Here is a 7,303-nt window from a genome sequence, read left to right as displayed (position 1 = left end):
TGGGCCTGGGCTGCCGGCTGAGTAGGTCATTGTGCCTGGAGTCCCCTGGGATTTAGAAGTATAGCGATCTCTATTTTCCCTAGAAAGGTTCTGTCTCAAAGATACCACCCCCAAAAATTAATGTTTAATAACCTAACCAGGCTCACCAAGCTCCAGACTCTGTGTCCTTTGGCAAATCTATCTTTCCTAGGGCAACTTTCCTAAGCTGCTGGGACCTTGCCCCCCATCTGATAAGCCATACCCATGTGGTCTGGCCTCTTCAGAGCAGCTTCCTTTAGCTATTGTCTTCTACAGAGGCCCCATCCTCCAGGGCAGCCCTACCCTTAGCCCCCCAGCCTCTCTGAGCCCTCACCCCACCCCCACACTGTACTGAGCTGGCAGCAGCCACAGCTCCCCCTGGCAGTTCCTCTCTCACTGCTCGGCCTGTGCATCTCACTGGGGCACACACACCGCACGGAAGCTCCCTCGCCTCCTGGAGCTGGTTTCCTCTTACAGGCTCCCCTTACTGCTGCTGGAGCTGTGGCAACGCCTGCATCTCTGTGTCTCCCTGCAGTGCTGCGAGCTGTGAATCTGCCTTCTCTTCCCTTCCTGCAAAGGTCAAGCTGCCTCCTTCTCTCGCAGGGCCGCAGTTCAGTTCTGGCCTGCAGAGCTTCTACACTGCAACTTGAATATGAGAATGGGGTGGGCATGATGCAAGGGAGCAGTCACACTCAAGCCAGGAGGCAGGGACAAAAGGGTGTGTGATTCACGGAGGGAAACACTGAGGACAACCCTCAGAAAGCAGTACAGGATTTGCAGCTAAAGACTCAAAAGAGGGAGAGAAAACCAGGAAAAGGCTGTTATTAGGTCCTGAGTCCTGAAGTGTAGGCCTTTCTCCTCCCACCCCGGTGTGTTGCCCTAGGGGAAGGCCAGAAGAGGCCTCGAGTGTCTGCACTGTGTCCTGTGCAGTTCCTAGGGCCATGCACTTCCGGTGAGGCTGCACTTTACTTCAAGCAAGAGTCAGAAGCATGGAATTCGTGGCCGCAGGAGCTCAAGTCGGCTGCAGCCCTTTCAAAGAGGGACCCCGAAGAGGCCTTTCTGCCACCCCAGCCCCAGAGAGGCTATGAGGCTCTGCAAGCAGCAGAGAATGATGTGGAGAAAAATGAAAGGAAACGCCATTAAACTTGCTTCCTCTAAAGAGCACTACCCACCGTTTTCTCTGAACTGTACCTAAAAAGTCAGGAGAGAACTCGTTAACTTTTGTTTGGTTTAACATTGCCAGCTTCAAGTCAACCGTAGGCCCCCCGAAGGTTTTGTAAAATATTTAATCTAGCTCAGACAATTTCCTGCAGTCCCTAACCAGACCACCCCACTTACTGAGCCGCTGCCAAAAAGGATGCTTGACTGCAGACTGGCAACCAGAGGCCTTCCAGTCGCCTGGCTGGCCTTGACCTCCACTCGAGGCGCCAGGAAAGACCCTTCCTGGAATCCAGAGAGACCAAGACCTGGGTAACCCTGCAGGTCTAAACCCGAGAGGAAGAAGCCCAAGAAATGGATTTAAAGACCCTTTTCACACAACCGATTGTTGTCTGCGTGACCTTCTGCGGCCCTTGCCCTCTCTGAACCCTCTAAAATGGGCATGAGGATGTCTCACCTTCCTCTGGGTGTTATGCATTTTGAAGCGTGGGCACTACGGGAGAGGTTGACACTGCGTGTCCCCCAGCGCCCTCCACTCCCACCCCTTCACTGTTTTCTTCGACATTATCTCCCTAGAGAACACAGCAAGCGGGAGTGGGAGCCTTCGACTCGCCTGAGTCTCAACTCCTTCCAAACGTGAGGCTGACGGGGAGAACTCCTGCTCTGCCCAGTTTCCATTCCCGCCTCCAGAATAACGAGCCGAAAACATGTGTACTGTAAATAAAGCCTGTCTAAATAAAGCACTTGGGTAAAGGCTACCGAGAAAACACTCCGCATCGCTCTGTGCTCAGAGCGTGAGTCAGCTTCCCAGCCCCGGGGGAACAATGGGGACCTTGCCAAGGGTCCCCTTCTGTCGACCCCTGACGGCCCCCAGGCCCGTTTGGGTGGGTGCGGTGCCGCCACCCTGGGACCTTCCGGCCCGAGGTTCGGGAGGGCCAAGGGCGCTCCTGACGACCAGGGTTGGGGTCCAGCCCCAGGATTAGCGCGGCCAGGAATCCCTCTGCCCGCAGCTGCCGCGGAGGGGTTGAGGGTTAAACAAACACCGGGCAGAGGAGCGAGCCTGTCGGCTGCGGCCGGCGCGGCGCGGCGCGGGGAGGGGGCGGGAGAGAAGGGGGCGCACGCTACCGAGCCTCCGGACGGGAAGACGCCTCCTCCCCACGTCAGGCTGGGCTCTCGCCCACTCGGCTGGCCGCCTCTGCTCCCTGGCCTCTCAAGTCTCAGCGAAAAGAAACGTAGCGGCTGCCAAAAGCACCCCACTCCTTTTAGTGTCCCCATAAGCCCATACACGTACACTAGCCACCCCTCCACACACACACACATAACACGCACACGTGTGCGGGAGACTCGAGGATGCCCTGCCTCCGTCGCTCGCAGAGTGAGCACCAAGGCCGAGCGAAACGGCACCCCTTTGGTGGAGGACACAGTGTTGGGCCTAGTGGTGGCCTCTCCGCTAAAGGTCTTCTATCGCGACCTCTGGGTTTCCTTTGCATAACTGCACACCCCAGGGCAGAGGCCATGTGGAGACCTGCGGCTTGGTCCCGACTGGCGCAGTAGCCTCTGCTCTGGTGTGGGCTGGCAGTTTCCCCGCGCCCGGTGACCTTAAGGGTCAGGGATCCACCCGGCAGGCCCGTGGTTTCCGGAGTCGCGCGGCCAGCCCTTCCTCCAAGCCTCTCCGGCCAAGGCCGCCCTCGGCCGCCCAGCCTGGTAGGGCTCGGCTAGCGGCTCCTCGCCCGGGGCAGGAGCGCAGTTGGTGAAAGCACCCGGGGCCTCACCTACGCTCTGTGCACACGCGCCCCGCCGGGGCGGGAGCCGGAGCCGCGCTCCAACAGCCTGAAATTGCCAAATGGTCGATGGGCAGGGTTGGAGATAGAGGCTTTAGGAACCGGGTTAGAGCTAGAGAAGACGAGGAAAACGAGTGAAACGGGAGAGGCGGGGTGAGGTGACGGCTCATAAATCATCCAGCCCCACCCTCGGGCCTCAGTGCAGAGGCGCCCTAGCCCCGCGAGGAAGAGGAGGTTCACTCGGCCACTCCTGGCCGACCTCTGAGCTCTCCGGGAGCCAGCGCCCCACCCTAGGCTCAGGCCGCGCTAGGACCAGATCCCGGCCCAGATCGTAAACCACCCGCCCGATTCGGCAGAAAGCCGCCCTTGGACACAGCGCGCATCCGCCCAAGGGGAAGTTTATTTATAGCTTGTAAACGTAAAGGAAACCAGACCGTGCTACCTCGCCGCGCTCCGGCTCCTTCGCTCCCCACCTGCCCACCAGGAGGGCGCGACGGGAGGAGGGGGATGGGGTTTGGTTCTATGCACCCCTCCCCCGCTCCTGCTCCGCTACCAGGGGAGGACAGGGTTACATTCCTCTCGGGACGCCTATCCAGTGCCATGAAAGCCGGAGGGGGCTGAGAAGGACAGGGCCCGGGCAGCGGAGTGGTTAGGGTGGGGGTGGCCGAGCTGGCCCACTTGGCACGCAAGGGCAGGCAGGCCAGGCGACGCGGCGTGGGATTCCACAGCTCCCACTCCGGACCGGGGGAAATCCTGGAGTGCCAGCGAGCCCGGGGAGGGGGCGCTCCGGGAGCCTCTCCTTGAAAGGCGGAATGCTTTCCCCGTTCCTCCCGCGCACGTGTCCTCAGCGGGGCAGGCAAGCGCTGCGCGCATGGGGCTGAGAACCTCGGGTGACAGCGACTGAGAGCGCGCCCTCTCCACCCCCACCCCCGCCGTCGCCGCCTCTCCCGGGGAGCTCCAGTCTCCAGGGTGCGCTTGGGGCAGAGGAGCCTGAGAAACGGAAAAGTGCTGGGGAGGCGATTAGGAAGAGAAGACATTAAAAAGCCCAGTCCTGAATAGACAGGCAGCCCAGCTGAAAAAGACGCCTGCGAGCCCCCACCCCGCCGCCCCTCGCGCCCCGACGGCCCCTCCCTGTCCCAGCTGAGCGCACCCACCACCGGCCTCGGCCGGGGCGAATTCCTCTGTGTGTGTGTGTGTGTGTGTGTGTGTGTGTGTGTGCGCGCGCGCGCGCGCGCTCGAGTGCCGGGAGGGCAGTTGCGAAACGGGCTCTTGGCTGCAGCGCGGCATAATGGAGGTGGCTGGAACAATGCGCGCTTTGTGCGCGCGGGGAGTTGTTTTCCACCCGCCTCGCCCCCCTTGCTCGGGCCGTATGGCACTTTAATCCCCGCCACGGCTCGGCACAAATGCACTTGTGTCCTGCGGGTCACTGGGGGCCGTGCGGCTGGAGCGGCCCCCACCCCGACCCCCGAACACCCCACTACCGGCTGCCCCATCTTCCATCTTCCTTCCTGAGCACCCCCCACCACCACCTCAATTCCCGGCGTGGGCCGGTGAGCTGGCTTGGAAGCTTCCGGGCCCGCCGGCCACTTTTATTTTCCGTGAAGACAGCCCCTCCCCCCCTCCGCAAGCGCAAGAGCGCGCGCGCGCGCGCGCGCACACACACACACACACACACACACACACACACACACGCCGCCCGCAGGCCCCACACTCGCCGCCCTGCCTAGCCTCTCCTCGGCCCGCCCGCCCCTGCCCCCGCCCCGCGCTCCGGACTCCTGCGAACAATAGTAAATGTCAACAGATTCCGCGCGGCGAGTGTCTGACTCGGCCGAGATAAGGGCGCGCGGTTGGCCCCGCGCTCCTCGTCGCCGCGGGGGGAGCCCACCCTGACCCCGGCTGGAAAGAACCGGCTGTGACTAAACCCGTGCCGGGGGAGGGGGGCGGGAGGGCAGGGCACCAGTCCTAGCTCGGTGGGGCAGCCTCGCCAGGAGACCAGGCCCTGCCCCACCCCCACCCCTCTTAACCCGTTGCCGACAGGGGAAGCGATGGGCACCGTAAAAGCTACGGGGTCGACGTGGCGGTCGGGCCTGCTTTCGGCCCACGACTACAGTCTCCAGAGGATGCCGGCAAAACGCTGATCGGCGTGAGGACTCAGGCAGTTTTCGACCTACTGGGAGCCGGCACCTGAAACGCAAAGGATTCGAGTCCTGATGTCCGGAGACTCATTAAAATATTTTTCTAAGCACGCAGATACTCGCAGGTCCTCCTCCTTGGTCGTCGGTAACCCACCACCCAACCGAATTAAAATTCGCAAATTGATTCCCACGCGTTGGTATTAATGGGTTGTTCCTCTTAAATTGTTGCCAACTTTGCTAATGGATTATTATTTAAATGATTTCTTTTTCATAAAGTACGTGTTGTTTTATAGATGCGTATTTACTTAAAGAAATCAACTGCATGTATTAACATATTAAAGAGAGAATAAAGCATCGGGGCCGGTGTAATGTACTGTTCAGCCTTACTTTGGGTGCTCTCGAAGATAGGAAAATCTTATTTGTTTAATAATAAGTCACTCATGAATATGCAAATGCATCGGTGCAGTATCTCACTTCTGTCACTATTAATGAGTTGCAAATTAATGTGACAACAAAAGGAAAATCTATTTAGTGGAGGAACTCGGGTTCCTACCTGGGGAGATCACAAGCAAGCCTGGAACTTGCATCTCCAGGCAGGAGAGGACTGGGGATGGACACCTCCTCACCTAGCGTTTTCCTGGAGCCTCCACTATTTGGTTTCAGGGACCTGCTTTGTCAGGAACCCCTTAAAATTCCTGCTCCAGACCAGAGGAAGAAAGGCTGCTCCAGGATAATTAGGGCCAAGTGTGATTAATGGAAATCAACCCACAGTTTGAAGTAAAGCAGTTGGTCAAGCAGATTTGGGGGGGTCTCCTCCCCCCAGCTTAAAGATTCCCCAAAGCCTTTTTGACCTCTGTTGCTTTGGACAGGGTTGAGGACGTAAATAGTGAATTAGCTCTCACAGGCCTGATCACAGGTATTAAGACAGCACCCTATGCACTTGAATTTTACGAGGTGACTTTGCTGATGGGTGATTTAAGAGCAGATCAACTCATTTTCCTGCCGACCTCCTTCCCAGAGGTTACAGATTGAAGTCTGGTTGTCTTCCATTAGAGCCTTCGTTCTTTTCTGGCCTACACACCAGAGCCTATTTTTATTTCATCGATGATGCTGAAGAGAGTGTTTCTAATTCAGTTAAGTTTGGAAACATCGCTGAGAAAAAATAAATGTTGAACTGCCCAAAACTGTGAACGAATAGTTCAGGTGCCTGGACAGCATTTCAAAGAAGCTGTTTGACTAGGGAAACTTCTGGAAAGATGCACACATTCTATATCTAACCTGGTTAATGGTTACATGGTTTTACACATATGTAAAAATTCATCAGGCTAAGCATTTAAGATCTGTGCACTTCACTATGTCTAATCTATGACTAAAGCCACCCCAAAGCTTAGTGGTCTAAAACAACAAGTCTAAAACAACAATTATTTTGCTCAAAAATCTGTAGTCTGGGCAGGGCTTGGCAGGACAACTCACCTGTGCTCCAAGCTGTCAGCTGGGGCAGCTCAACTGGGACTCCACTTTCAGGATAGCTCACACACATTGTTGGCAGGTTGTTGCTGACTGTGGGTTCTCCATGTGGGCCTCTCCACAGGGTGATTTGGGCTTCCTCACAGCATGGTGGCTGGGTACCAAGCATCCCAAGAGAGAGGAAATGAAAGCTGTCAGTTACTTAAGGCCTGAGCCTGGAAGCAGATTTTTGGGGGGATTTCCCCCACCCAGCTTAGATATTCCCCAAAGGTTTTTTGGCCTCTGTTGCTGTGGACAAGGTTTTGGACTATAAATCCGGAATTAGACCTAACATGACTAATCACACCCACTCAGACAACACTCTATGCACTCTATGGCAGTACCATATCTGCCAAGTTCTTCTTTTCTAGTCTTTCTTTTTGTTTGTTTGTTTGTTTGTTTGTTTGTTTGTTTGAGGCAGAATCTCGCTTTGTTGCCCAGGCTGGAGTGCAGTGGCACGATCTGGGCTCACTGCAACTTCTACCTCCCAGGTTCAAATGATTCTCCTGCCTCCGCCTCCTGCACAGCTGGGATTATAGGCGCGCGTGACCACACCTGGCTAATTTTTATATTTTTAGTAGAGACAGGGTTTCACCACATTGGCCAGGCTGGTCTCAAACTCCCGACCTCAGGTGATCCGCCTGCCTCAGCCACCAAAGTGCTGGGATTACAGGCGTGAGTCACCGTGCCCGGTCTTTTTTTCTT

This window comes from Piliocolobus tephrosceles, chromosome 12, assembly GCF_002776525.5.
Source record: "Piliocolobus tephrosceles isolate RC106 chromosome 12, ASM277652v3, whole genome shotgun sequence".
In the NCBI taxonomy this organism is placed as follows: Eukaryota; Metazoa; Chordata; class Mammalia; order Primates; family Cercopithecidae; genus Piliocolobus; species Piliocolobus tephrosceles.
The sequence above is the reverse complement of the archived record's forward strand: the minus strand, read 5'-3'. Positions refer to the sequence as shown.